The 22,195-nt window shown below is 27.3% G+C and overlaps 5 non-coding genes across 5 annotated transcripts; 4 read left to right on the forward strand and 1 right to left on the reverse strand.

Moving 5' to 3' along the window:
- Positions 1-10,736: 10,736 nt before the first annotated feature.
- Positions 10,737-10,810, reverse strand: Trnap-ugg (transfer RNA proline (anticodon UGG)). The gene has a single exon. It is a non-coding gene; the product is annotated as a tRNA-Pro (tRNA).
- A 1,822-nt stretch (positions 10,811-12,632) lies between these two features.
- On the forward strand, positions 12,633-12,705 carry Trnaa-agc (transfer RNA alanine (anticodon AGC)). Its single transcript has one exon. It is a non-coding gene; the product is annotated as a tRNA-Ala (tRNA).
- Positions 12,706-19,647: 6,942 nt separating this feature from the next.
- Trnav-aac (transfer RNA valine (anticodon AAC)) lies at positions 19,648-19,720 on the forward strand. Its single transcript has one exon. It is a non-coding gene; the product is annotated as a tRNA-Val (tRNA).
- A 686-nt stretch (positions 19,721-20,406) lies between these two features.
- On the forward strand, positions 20,407-20,479 carry Trnak-uuu (transfer RNA lysine (anticodon UUU)). The gene has a single exon. It is a non-coding gene; the product is annotated as a tRNA-Lys (tRNA).
- Positions 20,480-21,757: 1,278 nt separating this feature from the next.
- On the forward strand, positions 21,758-21,839 carry Trnas-gcu (transfer RNA serine (anticodon GCU)). The gene has a single exon. It is a non-coding gene; the product is annotated as a tRNA-Ser (tRNA).
- Positions 21,840-22,195: the final 356 nt, after the last annotated feature.

The raw sequence follows: 22,195 nt of genomic DNA on the forward strand, positions 1-22,195 counted from the left end.
AAGTGTTATTATTCCGATCTACTGTTATGTGATAGTTGTGTCGTCGCAAAATACTGTGATGTGATAGTTGTATTGTTATGATCTACTGTGATATGACAGTTGTACTGTTGCAATCTACTGTGATGTCATAGTTGTAACGTTGCGTTCGACTGTGATGTGATAGTTGTTTTGTGCTGCAATTTATATTTAAGAATATAACTTATCAATGATATGTATATTATAAAATATAAAATTATAAGGATCATTTGGTGACTAATAATTAAATGAGAATAAATTATTAACTATTTTGTCATTTTAAAGATATAAATTTTCTTGAAAATTGTTTATTCATGTAACTTTTCTTTTTTTAATACTTGTTTTATTAATGCAAAGTTGGTTACTGTTTATCGGAAATTTAAATGTTTAGCCAATATTTGTAAGCCTATCAGTACTCAAACAAATTGGCCGTGTAATAAGAAGAATAGTAAGCCTTTTATTAGACTTAGCTAAATTTAAATTGAAAAACTATAAATTTTTTATACCGAAAAGAAGCAAGCGACTAAACTCGAATTAGTTACCAGTAAGAGTTATGGTAAAATTATCATTTAACTATCAAGTTTGAGTTAGCTACCAAGTATGAGTTAGCTACTAAGTATGAGTAAGCTACCAAGTAAAAGTTAGCCACAAAATTGTGTACGGCTACCTATAAGAAGTTAGCTACCAAGCATGAAACAGCAACCAAGTATGAGTTAGCTACTAAGTATGAGTTAGCTACCAAATATGAGTTAGCTACCAATTAGGAGCTAGCTACCAAGTATGAGTTAGCTACCAAGTATGAGTTAGCTACCAAATATGAGTTAGCTACCAAGTATGAGTTAGCTACCAAGTATAAGTTAGCTTTCAAGTATGAGTTAACTACCAAGTATGAGTTTTTCACTAAGTATAATTAGTTACAAAGTAAGGGTTAGCTAACAAGTAGGATTTAACCAGCAAGCTTACTAACACTAGATACCTAATTCATACTCGATAGCTAGCTTGTATTTTAGAGCTAACTCCTACACGGTAGCCAACTCATTTTTGGTAGTTAACTCCTACTTAGTAGTTAACCCCTTCTTGATAGACAATTTATTTTTGATAGCTGACTCCTACTTGATAGCTAAATTATACTTAGTAGCTGACTCCTACTTAGTAGCTAACTTATGCGTAGTAGTCAATTTCTACTTATTAGCTTAATAAAGCTTGGTAGCTCACTCATAATCGGTAGCTAAAAGATAATTGGTCCTAACTTATTCAGTATCTAATTTATACTTGGTAGTATGTCATACTTAGTAGCTAAATCATACTTGGTAACTAAATCAAACTTGGTAATTATCTTCTACAAGCTAGCTTACTCATACTTGGCAGCTAACTCATACTCAATAGCTAGTGTATACTTGTTAGTTAACTCTTACATGGTAGATAACTCTTTTTCGGTAGCTCATTCCTACTTTGTATATAAATCACACATTTATTGAAAGAAAGAATAAAAGGAAATTGTTTTCTTGTAGTTTTTATTAATGGTTTACAGTTTTTACGCATACTTTAACAATCTACCTATTGTAATTTTTTTTTTATAAAATTTTGTTTAGTATATATAGGGTGCAGAATTTTTAACTAGTAAGGTAATTTATAGCAGCCAATTTACTCGTAATAGCTACCAAGTATGAGTAATTTTCCAAAAAGGCATTAGCTACCAATTACGAGATAGGTACCAAGTTTAAGTTAGCTATAAAGTATGAGTTTGCTACCAAAAGTGAGTTAGCAACAATAATTGAGTAGGCTAATAAAGGCACCCTGAGGAAACTCAAAGAAATCGTGTATAAAAAACTTATGATAGTTTCAAAGGACACTATTAAATGTTATATAGCTTTTTTCACATAAAATTAACAATCACATATTTTTTAATCTAAGCTTTTCGATAATACTATCAAAACTTTTAAATATGAATAAAGTTTAATGATATATAAAGACAACTTATGATTGGTAACTAACTCAAACTTGCTAACTAACTTCTACTTGGAAGATAACTCATATTTGGTAGCTAACTCATACTTGGTAGCTCACTTATACCTGGTAACTAACTCGAACTAGTAAGTATTAACTACTTTGTTATTTTTTTAAGTTTAATTTTCCCTAAAAATTATTTATTCAGCTATTTTTTTTTTTTAATTTTTGTTTGCACCGTTGGTTACTTTTTATTGGATATCTAATTGTTTAACCTACATTCATAATCCTAGTAGTACTTCAATAACTTGGCAAAGTAATAAGAAGAATAGTTTGCAATTTATTAGACTTTGAATTATTTTTAAAAATTTCAAATTTTATATACCAAGAGTAAATTATCTACCAAATTTGAGTTAGCTACCAAGCAGGAGTTAGCTTCCAAGTATGAGTTAACTATACAGTACGAAATAGCTATTAAGTATGAGTTAGCTACCAAGTATGAGGTAGCTACCAAGTAGAACTTAGTTATCAAGTATGAGTTAGCTAACAGGGATTAGTTAGGTACCAGTCGTTTTTAGCTACCAAATATAAGTTAGCTACTAATAATGAGTTAGCTGCCAAATATGAGTTAGCTACCAAGTAGAACTTAGATATCAAGTATGAGTTAGCTAACAGGGATTAGTTAGGTACCAGTCGTTTTTAGCTACCAAATATAAGTTAGCTACCAACAAGGAGTTAGCTATCAAGTAAGGGTTCGCTACCAAGTAGGACTTAGCTACAGATCTAACTCATACTTGGTAGAAAACTCCTATTTAGTAGCTAACTCCTACTTGGTAGCTAAGTCATATATTTATTGACAGAAAGATTAAAAGGTAATTGTTTTCATGTAGTTTTTTTTAATTGTTTACAGTTTTTACGCATACTTTAACAATCCACCTATTATGATTTTTTTTTTTTCAACATTTTGTTTAGTATCCTTAAATTGCAGCATTTTTTTATAGGTATATCAATTATGGTAGCCAACTTACTTCTAAAATCTAATAAGTATGAGTTATTTTCCAAAAAGGTATTAGCTACCAATTACGATATAGATACAAAGTTTAAGTTACGTACAAAGTATGAGTTTGCTACCAAGATTAATTTAGTTACAATATTTAGTAAGCTACTGAAAAATTGCTGCACCCTGAGGATACTTAAAGAAATTGTGTGTAAAAGTTTATAATAGTGTAAAAGGACACTATTAAATGTTATATAGTCTTTTTTTTCACTAAAAAACTAATAATGATCTTAATTGCTTTTTAAAGTCTAGGCATGTCGATGGTACCATCAACACTGTCAATTATGAACTTAATTTAAAGATATATTAAGATAGATCATAACTGGTAACTAACTCATACTTACTAGGTAACTCCTGCCTGGAAGCTAGCTCACATTTAGTAAAAACTGATATTTTGTAGCTAACTCATACCTGGTAACTAACTCGTACTTAGTAGCAAGCAGGACTTAGCTACAAAGTACAAATTAGTTATCAAGCACGAGTTAGCTACGAGGTATGAATTAAATACCAAGTATGAGATACTTTTCAAGTAGGAGTTAGTTACCAAGAAGGAGCTAGCTACGGGTATAGGAATAAGCTACAAAGTATAAATTAGCTTCCTTGTATGGGTTAGCTACCAACGGTAGTTGGCTTTCAAGTATTAGTCAGATACTAAGTATTAGTTAACTACAAAATAGTAATTATCTTCCAAGTCAGAGTTAGCTACCAAATAGGCAGCTAACTACAAAGTGTGAGCTAGCTACTAACTAGAATAGGGGTGGGCAACGTTTTTCAATCAACGGCCCGGATCCGAAAAATTTAATCTTTTGCGGGCCGTAGCATTTCGAATTAGTGATTTACCGTATGCAGTATCCGGATCAAGCATAATAATGACTTTTTAGATCCGAATCCGACTTGAAACTAATTTTAAGTCGAGATACAGATCCGGTCGGATTTTAATGTAAATAAAAGTTTTGGATCCGGCCGGAATATAAACTTATGGATACAGATGATCACTTTTTTAAATGCTTCGAATTCAAAAAACTTTCTCAAGTCTGACAACTTAAGATGTAAATTGAAACATGTCAGATGTTTAAATAATGTCTATAAATAGATTGACATTATAACTGACAAAGGTACGTAGGTGAAATATCGTACTTAAAAAAACCACTTTGCTTGGGGTAATTTTACAAAATGATATACCAACTAAGTTAGAACAACACAAAATATTAGGACAATATGGTGTATTTATTAGTACACATTAATTTATAAAGTAATACTTTAGCATGTTGTTAAAGTCAAATTCTTACAGTTTTTTATTGTAAAAATATTATACAAAGTTTTGTAAAAACTTTGTATTATTAACCCTTTGCAGGCCTACAATTTTGCTCGCGGGCCGATAATTTTCATTTGCGGGCCGGAACCTATTAAAGTTTGAAAAACGGTCGGGGGCCGGTTATTTTCACTCTGCGGGACGGATCCGGCCCGCGGGCCGTTCATTGCCCACCCCTAAATTAGAATATAATCAAAAAAGTATTAATTATCTACGTAGTAGTTTTTAGCGGACAACTATGAGTTATCTACCAAGTAGTAGTTAGCAACATAGCTAGCTAACATTAGTAACTTAAGCAATCATTGTTTATGCAAAAGCATTAATTAACCTAAGAATTACGAATTGTGATAGAATTACATAAATGTGTTTCCTATATGGCTTGTTACCAACTGTAACGCAAATGTTTTTACAAAAACAAGTCAAATAGAGGGTTTTGTCACTAACTAAAAGGACTGCTTACTTAGAATATCATAAAAATTTTAACAAAACATTGATACTATATGTTTTCATTTGATTATCTTTAAGATTTCAGTTTATAAACTTCACTGCAACTCTATAAAAGACTAAGTGGCTCTGTTAAACTTTGAGTATGATTGCGATTAACTGTGATGTAAAAGTGTTAAAATCTTAATCTACTATGATGTGATAGTTGTGGCGTCGCGTAATACTATGACGTAATAGTTGCATTGTTGGGATCTACTGTGATGTGATAGTTGTACTTTTGTAATCTACTGTGATGTGATAGTTGTTTTGTTGTAGTAATTTATATTTTAGAATATACTTAATCAATAATGTATAATATATCATATAAAAATATAAGCATCAAATGGTGACAACTAATAAAATGGTAATAAATTATCAACTACTTTGCTATTTTAATAAGTTTAATTTTGTTAAAAACTATTTATTCAGCCAACTTTTCTTTTTTTAATACTTGTTTTGTTGGCACCGTTGGTTACTTTTAATTGGAGATCTAGTTGTTTAGCGTACATTTGTAAGCCTAGTAATGCTCCTAAAAATTAGCCATGTAAAAATAATGATAGTTTTCTTTTTGTTAGTATTTGCTTAATTTTAAAAACTGTCAAATTTTATGTACCAAGAAGAAGTCATTTACTAAATTAGAGTTACCTACCAAGTATAAGTTAGCTACCAAGTATGATATAGCTACTAGATAGGAGATAGCTACCAAGAAGGAGTTTGCTGCCAAGTGTGAGTTAGCTACTATGTGTGAGTTAGCTATCAGGTAGTTTTTAGCTAACAAGTATGAGATAGCTTTCAAGTATGAGTTAGTTACCAAGTAAGAGTTAGCTACTAAGTACAAATTAGCTACTAAGTATGAGTTAGCTACCAAGTATGAGTCAACTAGCAAGTTTGAGTTATTCACTAAGTATAATTAGCTAGAAAGTAATGGTCAGCTACTAAGTACGATTAAATACAAAGCTAACTCATACTTAATAGCTAACTCATACTTGAGAGCTAACTCCTACATGCTAGCTAACTCAATCTTGGTAGCTAACTCCTACTTAATAGCTAACCACTACTTAGTAGCTAATTAGTACTTGGTAGCTGACTTCTACTTGGTAGCTAACTCATACTGGGTAAGTAGTTTCTACTTGGTAGCTAAATAAAACTTGGTAGCTCACTCTTACTCGGTAGCTAATACTTGGTAGCTAACATATACCTGCTAGCTAACTAATTTTTGGTAGCTAACTCATACTTGCTAGCTAATAGATAATTGGTTACTAATTAATTTAGTACCTAAACTTATACCTGGTAGTATTAAATACTAAGTAGCTAAATCATACTTGGTAATTAAATCAAACTTGGTATCTATCTGCTACAAGCTAGCTTACTCCTACTTGGTAGCTAATTGATACTTCGTAGCTAACTCATATTTGATAGCTAATGTATACTTGTTACTTAACTCACACTTGGTAGATATCTATTACTTGGTAGATAAATCATACATTTATTGACAGAAAGATGAAAAGGGAATTGTATTCTCTTAATTTTTGTATATCGTTTAAGTTTTTACGCATACTTTAATAATCCACCTTTCAATTTTTTTTTTCTTAAAAATTTTGTTGAGTATCTTTAAGGTGCAGCCTTTTTTATTAGGTATATCAATTATGGTAGCTAACTTACTCGTAATAGCTACCAAGTATGAGTTATTTTCCAAAAAGGCATTAGCTACCAATTACGAGAATGGTACCAAGTTCAAGTTAGCTTCAAAGTATGAATTTTGAACCAAGAGTGAGTTATCTACTACAATTGAGTAAGCCTTTAATTAATCCTGCACCGTAATGATACTTAAAGAAATCGTGTATAAAAAACTTAGAATAGTGTTAAAGAACACTACTAGATGTTATGTAGTCTTTTTTATTTCACATAAAACTAACAATCATTTTAAATTGTTTTTGAAAGTCCAGGCTTTTCGATGTATCATCAATACTGTCAAATATGAATTAAATTTAAAGATATATAAAGATAACTTATAATTTGTAACTAACTCATACTTGCTAGCCAACTCATACCTGGTAAATAACTCGTACTTAGTAGCAAGTAGGAGGGAGCTACGAAGTACGACTTAACTATCAAGCAGAAGTTAGCTACCAGGTATGAATTAGTTACAAAGTTTGATTTAGCTACCAAGTATTAGTTAGCTACGAAATAGGTGTTAACTACCAAGTATGAGCTAGCTACTAAGTACAATTTATCCAAAAACGTAATATTTATCTACCATATAGTTTTTACTTGACAATAGGAGTTAGCTACCAGGTAGAAATTATCTTTTAAATTTGAGTTAGCTACCAAGTATGAGTTTGCTACCAAGTTTTTTAATAGCTACCAAGTCTGAGTTTGATAGCAAGTTTTTTTAGAGCTATCGAGTAAGAGTTAGCTACGAAGTGTGAGTTAGCTACCAAGTATGATTATCTACAAAGTAGGAGTTAGCTACCAAGTACGACTTTTTCACCAAGTGTAATTAGCTACAAAGTAAGGGTTAGCTACTAAGTAGGATTTAGCTACCAAGGTAACTCATATTTGGTAGCTAACTTATACTTGATAGCTAACCCATACCTGAAAGCTAACTCCTACTTGGTAGCTTACTCATTCTTTGTAGCTAACTTCTACTAGGTTGCTGACTCGTACTTGGAAGCTAACTTATACTTAGTAGGTAATTTCTACTTGGTAGCTAAATAAAACTTGGTAGCTCAATTATACTCGGTAGCTAATACATTCTTGGTAGCTAAGTTATACTTGCTAGCTAAATCATACATGGTAACTAACTCGAACTTGATAACTATCTGAACTTGCTTACTTGGTAGGTAACTTATACAACTAGCTTACTCCTACTTGGTAGCAAACTTGTACTTGATGTCTAACTCATACTTGATAGCTGACTCATACATGATAACTAATGTACAATTGTTAATTAACTCATACTTGGTAGATATCTACTACTTGGTAGATAAATTATACATTTATTGACAGAAAGATTATAAAGGGAATTGTTTTTTTGTAATATTATTAATCGTTTACGGTTTTTACGTACACTTTAACAATCCACTTATTATAAATTATTTTAATAAACTATCTGCTACAGTATACGTAGGCTTATGAGTATGGCACATTTACAACTCAAATCGAGTTGTACGCTTAGTCGACGTTGCTAAAGTAGGTATAAAAAATGTATATAGAATAAGATACAAAAACTATGAAGTTATAATGTAAAGTATGAAGTTAATTTTTTAGACCAGGAGTCGGCAAACTGCAGCCCGCGGGCCAAATGCGGCCCGCGAGCACGTTATTTTTTTAAATGGAATGCTGCCCGCGAGCATGTAAATGTGGCCCGCTGAGCTAAAATATATTTTAAGTTAAATTTGTTTGATAAATTTAGTTTTAAGTTCCTGTATTACATTTTAAAACAATTAAAAGACTTTACTGATTTAGCTTAAAGCAAAAACAAGACAGGTTAGCATTCTACAGGTTTTTTATTCTCAATTTCATAATAACTTTCTTCTTACAACAGCAAATTATTTTCTGAAAAAAGATTGTAAAAAAAGCTTTGAATTATTAAGATAGGTACATAATACCTATTTGGTAAAAACTAAGTGCAAATTATTTCCGTTTTGTACAAAAGTAATGCACAGTAATTAACTAAAATGTAATTTCTTTACAGTTTAGTTTTTTTACACGTTTTTTATATAAACAGTTGATGTTTTTTGGAACTATCTATTTAATACAAACTAGATTGAGAAATGGTAATTTATTAAGTTTGTACATTTCTAGTCAAAATAGTTCAAATTCGATCAAATAAACAAATAAAAATTGCCACAGACTCAAACTATGACTATTTGAAGACTTCAAATCTCAGGCCAATTTAGTCTTTTTTTTTAGTTTTTGGTTTGAATTGCTTTTTGTATGCTAAAATATCAGGTTAGTTTTGGTCACTCGGACTGACTTTTTTGCTTTAAAGAAAGGTCAACTAAATTGAATTTATGATGTATGTTTTGTTCAATGCACAGTGTTGGTTTAAATTAAAATATATTTATAATTTTAAGTTTTTGAGCTGGTATAATTTTAATTATTATTTATACTAATTGTATACATATAAGTATGAACAATTAGTGTTGCCAAAGAATCCCGGAAAAGCTTAAAATTTGAAAATTTACACTTAAAAAACTGAAAAAGACTTAAATTTAAGAATTATCGAAAAAACCTGTAATTTTAAACAATTTTTACATGTAAAGTAATGAAGTTTCGATTTAATACAAAAAATCTACCATATAAATAATTTTTATTAAAAAACACATTTAAAGTATCTTAACAGTATCTTTAAATTTTTCTGTATTGTTTAGTATAGTTTTTTTATCTTTAACTTAATTATATACTAAAAATAGAAGCAAAACGTTGTACTTTTAAAAACTTTATACTAGTGCATTGCACCTTTGCTTTTAAAATGTGATTTCCTATTGTTGTGCTTTATATTGGAACTAACCTAGAAGTTCTTCTATAGTGTCAAAATTAGTAAAACCACCTGCAATAAAAATTCTGAAAAGAGCAATATCTGTTGTATCAGTTCACGCATCTTAACAGATTGATTTAAGTCTTTATTTGGTTTATGCGACTTGATAATCTTCAGACATTTCATTAACACGACTTCGACACGGTGTGGTGATCTTTCTTGTTAACGTCGAAATCCAAATGTTCTTTTTTCTCATTCTCTCGGCTGTTTATATACGTCTTTCTTACATAACAATTCCGCCTGGTCAAGGCATGGTTGCATGATGTAACATGCTGATTAAAGCATAAAACCCGGCGTGAATGGTACTTGATTCTATATTGCGTTTACCACGATACGTCAACTAGCGGTTGTTTGATACTTTCAATCAAAGAGATATATTTAAAATGAATTTTATGATCTTACAAAGAAATAAATTAATTTATTAAATTAGTCATCTAATATGGTTTTTAACTAAAGCTAGCACTAAGCTAAGGTATTTAAATAAAAGTTATTTTGCAGTTTTGCCATCTAAACAAAATTTTTAAAAGAAAAAACTTAAAGATTATTAAAATAAACATTAAATACAGCTAACTTGGTACCAAGTATCTGGTTTCTTGATACTTCTTTGTTTGTTAAATATCAAGGTAACATTTAAATTGTCCTGGACAAGATGTTAAAAGGTATCCAAGTGGTGTGCGACTTGATAAGTGAAAGGTTTTTTGTGCACCAGGTCTTAGAACCAAACATTTTGAGCGCTTTTACTTTTTGTTCAATAAACAATAATATATTAGTAAAAGAAAAACTTATAATATAAACACTAAGAAATTTGTTAAGAACAGAAAAAGTATGAGCTATAGAACAAATATAGTATAGTTAATCAACTAACCATAATATTTCTGAGAAAAGTAAAAACTAATAAAATTAAGTATGAATAAATCTAAATAAAACTTTTGATGATTTAAACAGTAGTTTAATTATTAGACATTTAATGTATTTTATTTTTATACATTTATATCCACAACTTATTTGTTTACAAGTGTAAAAAGTTTATGCTAATTTTATCGTTTATTTCTTACTTTAAAAACTACTTAATTAAAAGTAACAGCTACTTAGAGCTCAATCAATTCTTAAAACGGTGTTTTGTATCTTTTTTGATTATCGAACAAACTAAAAACGAAAGTATCATTAAACTCTAATTGTATGTACAAAATTTCATTTAAGTCTAAACTCAAGTTATTAAAAATCAATTATAAAATTAAGTTCCTGCATGTGTATATATACTAATATCTTTAATAATGATGACGAAAATTGTTATAACACTTCTAATGATTAAACACCGTTAAATTACAACATAAAGAGCGCATAAAAACTTAAAATGTATAAAAATTTATTATCACAAAATGGGCTCGTCCGGGATTTGAACCCGGGACCTCTCGCACCCAAAGCGAGAATCATACCCCTAGACCAACGAGCAAGATGTATATAAATCTATATTCTGTAAAGTAACCGCATAGCCATTACGTAGCATAATGTGTTTCAGCTAATTTTATATTAACATATTTTTTGCTTTTGTACTTAAAGTTAATTAGCTACTTTAGTTTAAACCTTAAAACTGTTTATTTCAAAACGCTTTATTAATACATTCTACTTCTTGTAGTTTTTAAATTAAAATGTTAACTAATAGTCAACCAAATAAACACAGATAACGTTGATTGGAAAACATATATCGAAGTTTTACAACAAAATTAGTGGCAGAACACTTTAAAATACATTTCAAATTTCAAAACATTATTTTTTAAATACATATAACTTGAGTCATGAATTAATAATTAACAAATTTACCAAGTTTAATTTAACCAATAAATGCATGTTAGCTTAGCAAAACTGTACAAGCTTTATATGCTATTATATGTATGTTTATCTTTACAAACTATACAAGCTTCAAATACAATAATTTTACCTTCAAAAACTGAACAGGCTTCATATACAAATGTTTACCTTCAAAAAATGTACAACCTTCATATACAATTATTTTTCCTTATAAAAGTGTACAACCTTAATATACAACTATTTTACATTCAAAAACTTCATATACATCTATTTTTCCTTCATAAACTTCAAATACTACTATTCCCTCCAAAACTCTACATGCAGAATAAACAATTATGTTACCTTCAAAAACTGTACTAGCTCAAATCAAACTATTCTATGTTCAAAAATGTAAAAGCTTCAGATACAACTATTTTCCTTCAAAAACTGCACAAGTTTCATATAGAATTCTTTAAAACCTCTAGATGCAGAGTAAACAACTATTTTTCCTTGAAAAACTGTACAAGCTTCATATACAACCATTTTTCCTTCAAAAACTGAACAGGCTTCATATACAACTATTTTTCCTTCAAAAACTGTACAAGCTTCATATACAACTATTATTCCTTCAAAAACTGTACAAGCTTCATGTACAACCATTTTTCCTTCAAAAACTGTACAAGCTTTATGTACAACTATTTTTCATTCAAAAACTGTACAAGCTCATATCAAACTATTTTATATTCATAACTGTACAACCTTTATATACTACTATTTTACCTTTAAAAACTCTATATGCAGAATGTAAAACTATTTTTCCTTAAAACTGTACGAGCTTCATGTAAAAAATTTTATCTTTGAAAGTTCTTTATTAAAATGTATAAATATTTTACCTTTTAAAAATATACCAGCTGGTTATACAACTATTTTATTCTTAAAAAAAACAAAAAAACTGATTTTTTTATTTTTCAAAATAGTTTAAGTAGAATAAAAAACTAATACTCCTTTGAAGCCATAAAAACTGTAAACTATACTTTATAATTAAAGTCTTTTAATTTGATAAACAACAAATTTACCTTTGAAAAGTTGTAAAATTGCGTACAAAACTGACTGTTTTACCTTTAAAAAATTTAAAAATTGTTAATACAATACTTTTCTTTACATATATACAAGCACAATATAAATATATTAACTTCAAAAACGGCAAACTTAAATATTTTACTTTCAATAATTGTAAAAGCTACATATATACGTACTTTACGTTAAAAACCTGTATAATAATGTAAAACTTTGCTGTTTATTAGTAACTTATAATACCGATTATACTAACACATATTTCATATTCATAACTATTATAAGTAAGTATCAAATCGATGAAACTAAGTAGCATCGATAAAACGCACTTACCAGGCAACGAGCAGATAAGATAAAAGCACTTAGCGAAAAATGCTACATTTATAAACGCTAAAGATTGATAACTTCCAAATGGGGGTGTAGCTCAGATGGTAGAGCGCTCGCTTAGCATGCGAGAGGTACCGGGATCGATGCCCGGCACCTCCACGTTTCTTTTGCTGTTCTGTTACAGAATATCCAAATAAAATTTTATAATGTTTACTAACTAGTTTTAAATAAGTATTAGCACAAAATTTTATGATTATCTACTATTGCAATAAAAATTACATAAAGTGGTACATATTTTAAATGCATGATGAAAATACTGAACAAATAAATAAATGATGTTTTTACTAAATAACAATTTCTATATGTAGTATACAGAAAATATCTTATATTATTACTTAATATATATATATAATAATAAAACAAATTCTTTAAAAGCAAAACAATTTTTTGTTAAATTTCAAGCAAAGCTTTTAAGAAGTGATGTACTTTACACACGTGAAAGTATAGTTATATAAGTTGTTAACATTAATAAGTAAAGTTTGTATACACAATTATGTAAACTTGTTTGCTAAAATTACCTGTAGGTAAAAGAAGTCAAATGGAGTATTTTTTTAAAGTTTTGTTCTTATTTCAAGTATTAATAAATAGAGAAAAATGTCCTTTAGGTTTTGCTCAAATTTGAAGACTGTACTGTTGTATTACTTTAGTTACAAATATATTTTTAATTAAGGTGATGTATAACATAACAGCTTTTACAGTTATCAACTTTGTGTTTTAAGATTTTTGAAGCAAATTTTAAAAATATCGTTAAATAAAGATTTTCACTAATAAACGCGAAACACATTTAGTTTTCACATATTTTAAGGGTTTGTAACGCTGTGAAGCGATAATTTTACTTCATATAAATTCAAGTACAATTAAGCAAGCTTTCTTAAAGTATTTTGACTTGTAGTTCATAAGTTTATTAATCCAAAACAGTTGAAGGATCAAGTGGTCTATGGGTATGATTTCCGCTTAGGCAGTGTGAAGTCCCGAGCTCAAATCCCAGACAGAGTCACATTTTTGTTAATACTAGTTATATTGGTTATTAAGCCAATCTACAACATATTTTTACTAATAAATATTATCTACTTACTTTAGAGACAACTTTTTGTAATTTTAAGCTTAAGTCTTTCTTAACTTAACTAATTATACTTTTAAGAACTATTTTTTATAAATTTTTATAACTTAAGGCTTATAATAATATACTTTTTAAATGACAAGATTTTCAAATAATTTTATACAACAGTGCACTTAAATTCCATTATTTTCTGCGAACATTATATATCTGTTTATTATCCTAATAACATTTCTTAAAATAGTTTTCGAAGTTTTAATAAAAGTTAAACACTTTCGATAAGCTTTTAGCAATTTATGTTTATAGCATCATTTGGATAGAATAAAACCCTAATGTAAAAACATAACAATTTGGACGAATTTATTTTTAAGTTTAAACAATTTACGAAATTCATGAATGTCGAAACAAAAAAAAAACTATAGATTTTTAAGTTTAAGTAAAAACTTACACAACTAGTATAGCTAAAAGTAAAGAAAATCGGAATTTAAAGTTGATTGTATACTGTTTTATACGTATAAACAAATATAATATCATGTTAAATTTAAACTTCAATAATTTTCATCTTATACCTATACTTCAATAAAAATAAAGTAAAAGTTATTAAGAAATTTCAATTTCGGAAGTCATTACAACGTTTATTAAGATATAAAAATAAAAGTTGTTAAGCAAAAAACATGAACGTTTTGATTACTTAAGTTTATGTTTTATATCTTTAGCAATATTAATAATCATATAACAAGCTGATGTAGTAATATATAAAACTAAAACTAGTAGTTGCTTTGAAAGTTATGCAATAAAAGGTTTTTATTTTAGTAATATTTTAGTTTTAGTTTCAACAGCGCATAGCAGGTAACTTAATGATACGCTACTAAATTAACGCTTAACATAGAAGTAAACAAAAGACAATGCTTTGTGGTTTAAACGAGCGAAATATAGGTTTTAGTATAACAATGCAATTAAAAAACTAAAGTCTTTTGGTAAAAACAAACTAGTGTAAAGTTAACAGTGTAGTACTAATTTGATATATTAAATTTGTAAAAGTTAAAAAATAAAATTCCAAAAGTAGTTTTATGACTAAGTGTTTTTTGTATAAAAAGTAATATCATTTATTTTCCTAATTAAGGTGATTATAATAGTTAAATGCCATGTAAAATGTTATAGTTTACTTTTTAAATAATGAGAAATAGAGAAGCAATTAAAACAAAGGTTAGATAAAGTTTCTATGTTATTTTAAAACTAATAGTTTTAGAAGTTAGTAACAACGCTAATTTATACTTATTTAAAGACTTGGTTATGGTAAAATAAGTTTACCATTAATTAATTAAAGAATATTATTCATTTTTAAAATACTATATAGCCCAGCAATTTCAACCATTACATAAACTTTGAGTTTTAGTTTAGGTAGATAATGTTAAATCATAAAAGTATTTTATAGTTTTGTATTTCCAATTCTATTTTGAATATTTTTTAAAGAATGATTAATGTTGCATAATAGAATTAATTAGACATATCAAAAAACAAGGTCCCTTCCGGGATTTCAACCCGGGACCTCCCGCACCCTAAGCGGAAATCATACCCCTAGACCAACGGGCCACTTGACAACTTACAACGAAAGCTGTTAATATATTTCAACAACATTGTATGTGATGCATGCGTAGCTCCTTTTTCTTAGTAGCAATGCCTTAGCTTATAAATAGCGTTATAGCAAATGATAATACAAGATTAAAAGTTTTATAAGCTTTTTGAATTAGTTATGAAATATTGTATACACTTTTGTAGACTAAACTAGCTAGAGTAATATTGTTATGTTTAAGCATGTTTGATAATATACAATTTTTTGTAAAGTTTTTATTAATTACAACCAAATAATTTTACATTTTTACAAAACTTTTATCATAGAAAATTGTTTACTTTTGATAACTTTCTCATTAAGTTAAATAAAATTTTGTAGCTATGTATGGTATAAGATTTAATATGAATATGTGGCCCGCGAGCAAGTTATTTTTTTGAATGGAATGCGGCCCGCGAAAGAAAATTTTGCGGCCCGCGACCACGTAAATGTGGCCCGCTAAGCATAAATAAATGTTAAGTTAAGTTTTGTACAAAAGTAAGTACAGTAATTAACTAAAATGTTATTTCTTTACAGTCTAGTTTTTTAACACACTTTTTTGTTACAGATGTTTTGTTCTTAAATGTTATATTCTAGTGCGCAAAAAAAAGATTAAAAATAACATAATAACAATAACAAGAAATAAGGTTAACTTTATTTTGGTTTTGACACCTTTGACTTTTTAGAATTTTTTTTTGCATTTTAAATTAATTGCTGTGCACACCAATGACTGAGATGCTTATATTTTAAACCACTTTTTATTTATGTTTAACGAGATAAAACTAAGTTTAATCATAATTTACTGAAATTATTGTTTCTACATGTAATATCTAAGTGTGTACTGTACAGACACATTTGAAACAATATATATGACATAAATTGGAAAAGTTTTTGTTAGGTATACTTTTTGATTTTTTAAACAATGTTTTTTGACAAAATAAGTTAATTTTTATGCGTTGCATACTAATATAAACAGTTGCTGTTTTTTTATGTAACTACCTATTTAATACAAACTAGATTGAGAAATGGTAATTTATTAAGTTTTGTACATTTTTATTCAAAATAGTTCAAATTTGATCAAATAAAAAAATAAAAACTGTCACACACTCAGACTATGAGTATTTGAAGACTTCAAATCTCAGACCAGTTTGGTCATTTTTCAGTTTTTGGCTTGAATTGCTTTTTGTATGCTAAAATATCAAGCTAGTTTTGGTCACTCGGACTGACTTTTTTTTGCTTTAAAGAGTAGTAAATTAAATCCATGATGTATGTTATGTTCAATGCACAGTGTTTGTTTAAATTGAAATACGTTTTAAATTTTTAGTCTTGCAGCTGATATAATTTGAATTATTTTTTACATTAATTACATTTAAGTCTGAACAATAAGTGTTGCTAAAAAATCCCGGAAAGCTTGGAATTTGACAGTTTATACTTAAAAACATCTGTCGAAGCCTTGAATTTGAGAATTATCAAAAAAAATCTTGAATTTTAAACAACTTTTACATGTAAAGTAATGAAATTTCGACTTGACACAAAAATCTGCCATATAAATTTTTTTATTAAAAACATATTTAAAGTAGCTTAACAGTATTTTTTAAATTTTTCTATATGATTTAAGACGTTTTTTTTTACTTTAACTTAATTATATACTAAAAATAGAAGCAAAATGTTGTACTTCTAAAATTTTTATATTGGTGCATTGCTCCTTTGCTTTTAAAATTTCTTTACCTATTGTTGTGCTTTGTATTGGAACTAACTTAGAAATTCTTCTAAAATGTCAAAATTAGTAAAATACCTGTAATAAAAATTCTAAATTGAACAATATCTGTTGTATCAGTTCTAACATCTTAACAGATTGATTAAAGTCCTTATTTAGTTTATGCGTCTTTATAATTCTCAGACATTTCCTAAACACGACTTCTTGTTGATATTAACGAAATAAACAAAAATACTTTTCTAACCCCAACACAATTTATTAAAATAAGTTTTCAACTCTAAACAGTGACTTTTTTTAGTATTTTATTTTGCTACATTATAACTTGCCTTAATAGTTTTTTCTGATCAGTCTGTAGTTACTGAAAATAATCATGTGCGTTGTTGAAACTGACATAAGCGATTTTTTTTTTTTCGTTTCTCGCAATAACTCGAAACTAACGTATAATAGTTCTTGTAGCTCGTCTTATAACTTACATTTGCTCTTTTTAAATACAAAATTTTAATGCTGATAAAGAATTGATATAATGCTCAAAAAAAATAGGTTTTTAAAATTCTTAAATAGCTTAATAATTTTTTATATAATTTTTTTTTAAATGTTTAAAAACTTAATTATCCATTCAAGCTGAATTAAGATATTTTTTTTAGTTATATAATTAGTTCACTGTTAATAAACTTCGGTGTTTCTTTATTTTGTGAACTTGATTTTAAACAGGGTTGCCAAACAAACAAGCTAGTTTAAAATAATTATAAAATTCAGACTAGGTTAAAGCTGTTTAGAATATTTTTTAAAACTTAGGGGTATCTGAAACTTTTATTTCAAACACTTTGAATAAATCTTCGAAATCTAAGAATAGTTTTTATGACTGTAGTGTAGTTTACTAATTGTATTTTTTTTGTCTGTTTACATATTGTGCTGTTTTATAAAATGATATATTAGTTATTAATTAAGCTTGATTAACAGAAGTTTTTAGCTATTTTATCTTTTAATAAACTTTTGATATAATTCAGACATTTTTGCTTTTAAAGTGGCAACCGTGTAAAAGACTAATTAATTACTTATAACGTATTTTATTAAAGTATTCCAACATTAAATATGTTAAAAAGATTTATTTAGCTTATCTAGAGTTTTATCTAATTTTATTTAATTAACTAATTACTGAATTTTCTAAAGAATGCAAACTATTTAAAACGTAAAAACTATTTTCAAAAATTAGCTTTTTTTTTTAATATGAAAAAGTGATTCATAATATAAAAAATGTATAAAAATGACACATAAATGTTTTTCAAGGTTTTTTTTATAAAAGATAGGTTGTAAGTAAAAAGTAAAAATATTATTTTAAGTTTAGTTTATTAAGTGTTTAAGAAAGTACATACTTTATTACGACTTAAGTATATTAAACAAAGTAAATTCTACTCAAATAGATAGTTATATATATGTTAAATAAGCATTCTTTGTTTTGCTAAAAGTCATTTAAAGTAATAAAGTGAGTAAAAGTAAAACTATGTCAGGTGTGACCAAAACTAAAGCCAAAAGATAATTCAAATGTCACTAAAACTAAAACTGTGGCCTGCGAAGATTTTGAAAACTTGAAATTTGGCCCGTGAGCACCAACTGCCTGCCGACTCCTGGTTTAGAGTAAGTAAAAAATTTAATAATTCGTTTAAGTAGTAAGTTTTTATAGATATGAAAGATACTATTTAAATACGTATATATACGCTTGTATCATTTGTTATAATTTTCTATGTGTTTTTTGTTTAGAAAACTTACATTTTTATTTTTCTAGCTTTCTTTCGTTCAATTTGACTATATATCTATACTTTTAACTATGATTTGGTATTACATAATATGTATTACACATATTATATACACTTTTTATTAGTTTAAGTTTGCAAATTATTTTCAAAATTTGTTCAAAATAGTTAGTGAATGCTAATAAAGAATTTATTTTGTAGTTAAACTGAATTTAATGGGTGTAATAAATAGTTAATTCTATTATTTAAGTTATTTTTCTAAATATTGTTTATAAAGTATTTAAGTTTTTTAATACTTAAAGCTAGTCAAAGACTTCTAAAATCGAAAATATCTCAAACCCGAGATTTTTATTCAAAATATGTTAATGTCATGAATTTAACTAATCCGTCAAAAAATTATTTGAATGTAGTTTTCAATAAGTTCGTTTTACTTTTTCTTGTATGCATTGAAAATTAATTTGTAAATGTTAATTATATGTTACAAAAGCTCTGTAATTTACATAAAAGTTTTATTCGCATATTCATTTTATAAATTTGTTACAATATTCGTCTTAATCTAGAAATAAACATTAAGCTTTTATAACCAAAGTTTTCAAAATAAATATAAAGTTTAAAGATATTTTTTAAAATTGTGCTCATTATGCCCAAAATAGTATAATATAAGTAATCAAATCATATTGCTTACAAAACTAGTTATACTATCTCAAAGAAAGATACAATTTAATTTTGAGCGCATTATATAAATAATCTTCTGTACAACTTAGATATTTAATATTTTAAACGTGTTCAAAGTTTATAGTTTAATATTATCTCGTATACAAACCATGTGTGATAGCAATGCAAATTCAGTCAATTAACCGAGCAACTTGATAGGAATATAAACGCGCTGTATAATATTTCATCAAGTGTTTCCGTAGTGTAGCGGTTATCACGTTCGCCTAACACGCGAAAGGTCCCCGGTTCGAGCCCGGGCGGAAACATTTTTTGTTTTTGAAATTTTGTATATAAATTGACATTTAATTAATTTCACTTTTTTAATAATTTACTGGTGTGCTGAAACAAAATGTTTATTGCAGCTTAAGACAAAATTGTATTGATTTTTTTAAATGCATATCAACTTGGTATGTTGTGTAATATTTAATAAATGTCTTTAAGAACTATAATATTCTAGGAATATAACAATATTGAGGACACTGAAACAGCTGTAAAAGTTATTTGATTTTATTTGAATAAATACATATGTTTATATGGACTTAGTAAAACAATTTCTTAACATTTTCTTTATAAAACCATATCTTAAATACTTTTTGTGATAAAGGTACAATATTTTATAATGCCACTTTTACTATAATAAAATATTCTAAAAATTTAATAAATAAACATTATTATTTACTAAATTAAGTAGTTTTAAAATAACTTTTTATTAGGAGAGTATATTAAAAATTTTACAATAAATTAGACAAAGCTAAAACAGATATTTTGAAAGTTGTAGTTATTAAACTTCAAACCTGAATCTTATAGTTTTATAAACATCCAGTTATACGTTCATGTAACCAGAAAAGTTTAATAAAGTTTTCATTTAATTTGATCAATCAAAATTTTGGTAAGTAGAATGCAGTTGTAACAAATGTACTTTATATAACCTGGGTTTCGGTTTTATATGTGAGCCTGGCTAGCTCAGTCGGTAGAGCGTTGGACTTTTTATCCAACGGTCAGGGGTTCAAGTCCCCTGTCAGGCTACTTTAAATTATTAATTTTTGAGTTCTGTTATTATATTTTTTGTTCAAGTTGAGTTTTATTGCCTATATCATATATTATTTTTTATTTAAAATACAATACCAAATTTTTTAAACTTAAAAAAGTTTATTAGGGGTGAAAGTAGTTTTGACCAAAATTAGATACAAACAATAAATTACTTAAAACTATGTGAATACATTTTTGTTGTAGTGTATAATGAAAAATATCAATAAAAGAAATGTGAAAACTGCTTATAACATACGTGTGTGTTTTGTTAACTAAAAAATACACGTTTGATTAAAAGTTAACTGCTTTTGTGGTTTTACCTTGAACGGTTTAAAAAATAACTTGTTAAACCTAATAGCTCAATTAGCTTAAAAATGTTAAACTATAATCTTGTAAAAATTAACTTAAAGTATACTTAAACTTTTCAGCGAATCAAAACAAGTTTTGCTTACATGTAAAGATAAAATCTATATTATACAATATTTACAATTTTAGCTAATAATATTTTTAATAGCTTAAATATTTTTCTCTAATTTAAGAATTTCTTAATTTGCTGAAAACATCAAAGGAAAGAAAGTTTTCAATATTAAAATACAAAAAACTCAAACTTTTAATTAGATAATACAATAAAATCTATTTGCTTTTTATGTCGCCTAAATTATTTAATCGTTGGTTTAAATCTAAATAAGCCGCTTTATTACAATACTGATAGTTTTTATTTTGAATAACTGTATCATTTATCTTATTACTTTAACAAAAAGTCAGATATTTTTTGTTACGTGTAAACATTAAACTCAATCATTTAATACTAACAAATTAAATTGCTTCACAAAAGTACAACTAAGCAAAAAAGTTATAGACAGTTTATACACAACCAAAATTTAATACAATATACTTTTCATTTAGTTTTACGAGTACCTCTTTTTTTTGACGTAGTAATTATTTTTAAACTAAATTTGATAAAATGTGAAAATTAGAGGAAATATATTTAACTTACTAACGGAATTGTACTATAGTCACTAACTGGTTTTATTTAGCACAAATGCTAAGTTAGACTAGCTATATGTTTAGCAGCTTGAACAACTAAATATAGTGGTGAATTTATATTTTCGGAACACACAAAACTGATATAACGTTTTTAAAATCATTAAAAAAAAAGAAGCTTAGTTAAAAAGTATAAACTTAATTTTAGCAGTCATTTCTTTGTTAGGTACAAATAGAGATAGTTGTAACTTTAAAGTTATATATAATCTTAATATGGAAGTTGTTCGTAAGACGGGGTGGCCGAGTGGTTAAGGCGATGGACTGCTAATCCATTGTGCTCTGCACGCGTGGGTTCGAATCCCATCTCCGTCGTTCTTTTTGTTAACTCCGTTTGATATGTGTTAATTTAGCGGTTGCTTTACAGGTTGCTATATAGATTTAACGGTTGCGTTACAATTAAAGTTCAAAAAATTTAAACAATTGAAAAAAAAATTTAAGAGACCATATCTATAAAAATAAAATATATTTGAAAAAACAAGTGGCATGCTAAATCGTGGGGAAGGTTTTCTATTTGGTAGCTTTGCGACATCCAGACTAGAAGGGGATTTATAGTTAGGGTCAATTAAGACTAAGATAATTTAATTTAATAAATAGATTCAATGCAAGATATAGAATTATTAAGCTTTAAGTTCAATAAACAAATACAAATCTACAAAATTGACAAATTA

Source organism: Thalia democratica, chromosome 2, assembly GCF_965202585.1.
Source record: "Thalia democratica chromosome 2, ktThaDemo2.hap1.1, whole genome shotgun sequence".
In the NCBI taxonomy this organism is placed as follows: domain Eukaryota; kingdom Metazoa; phylum Chordata; class Thaliacea; order Salpida; family Salpidae; genus Thalia; species Thalia democratica.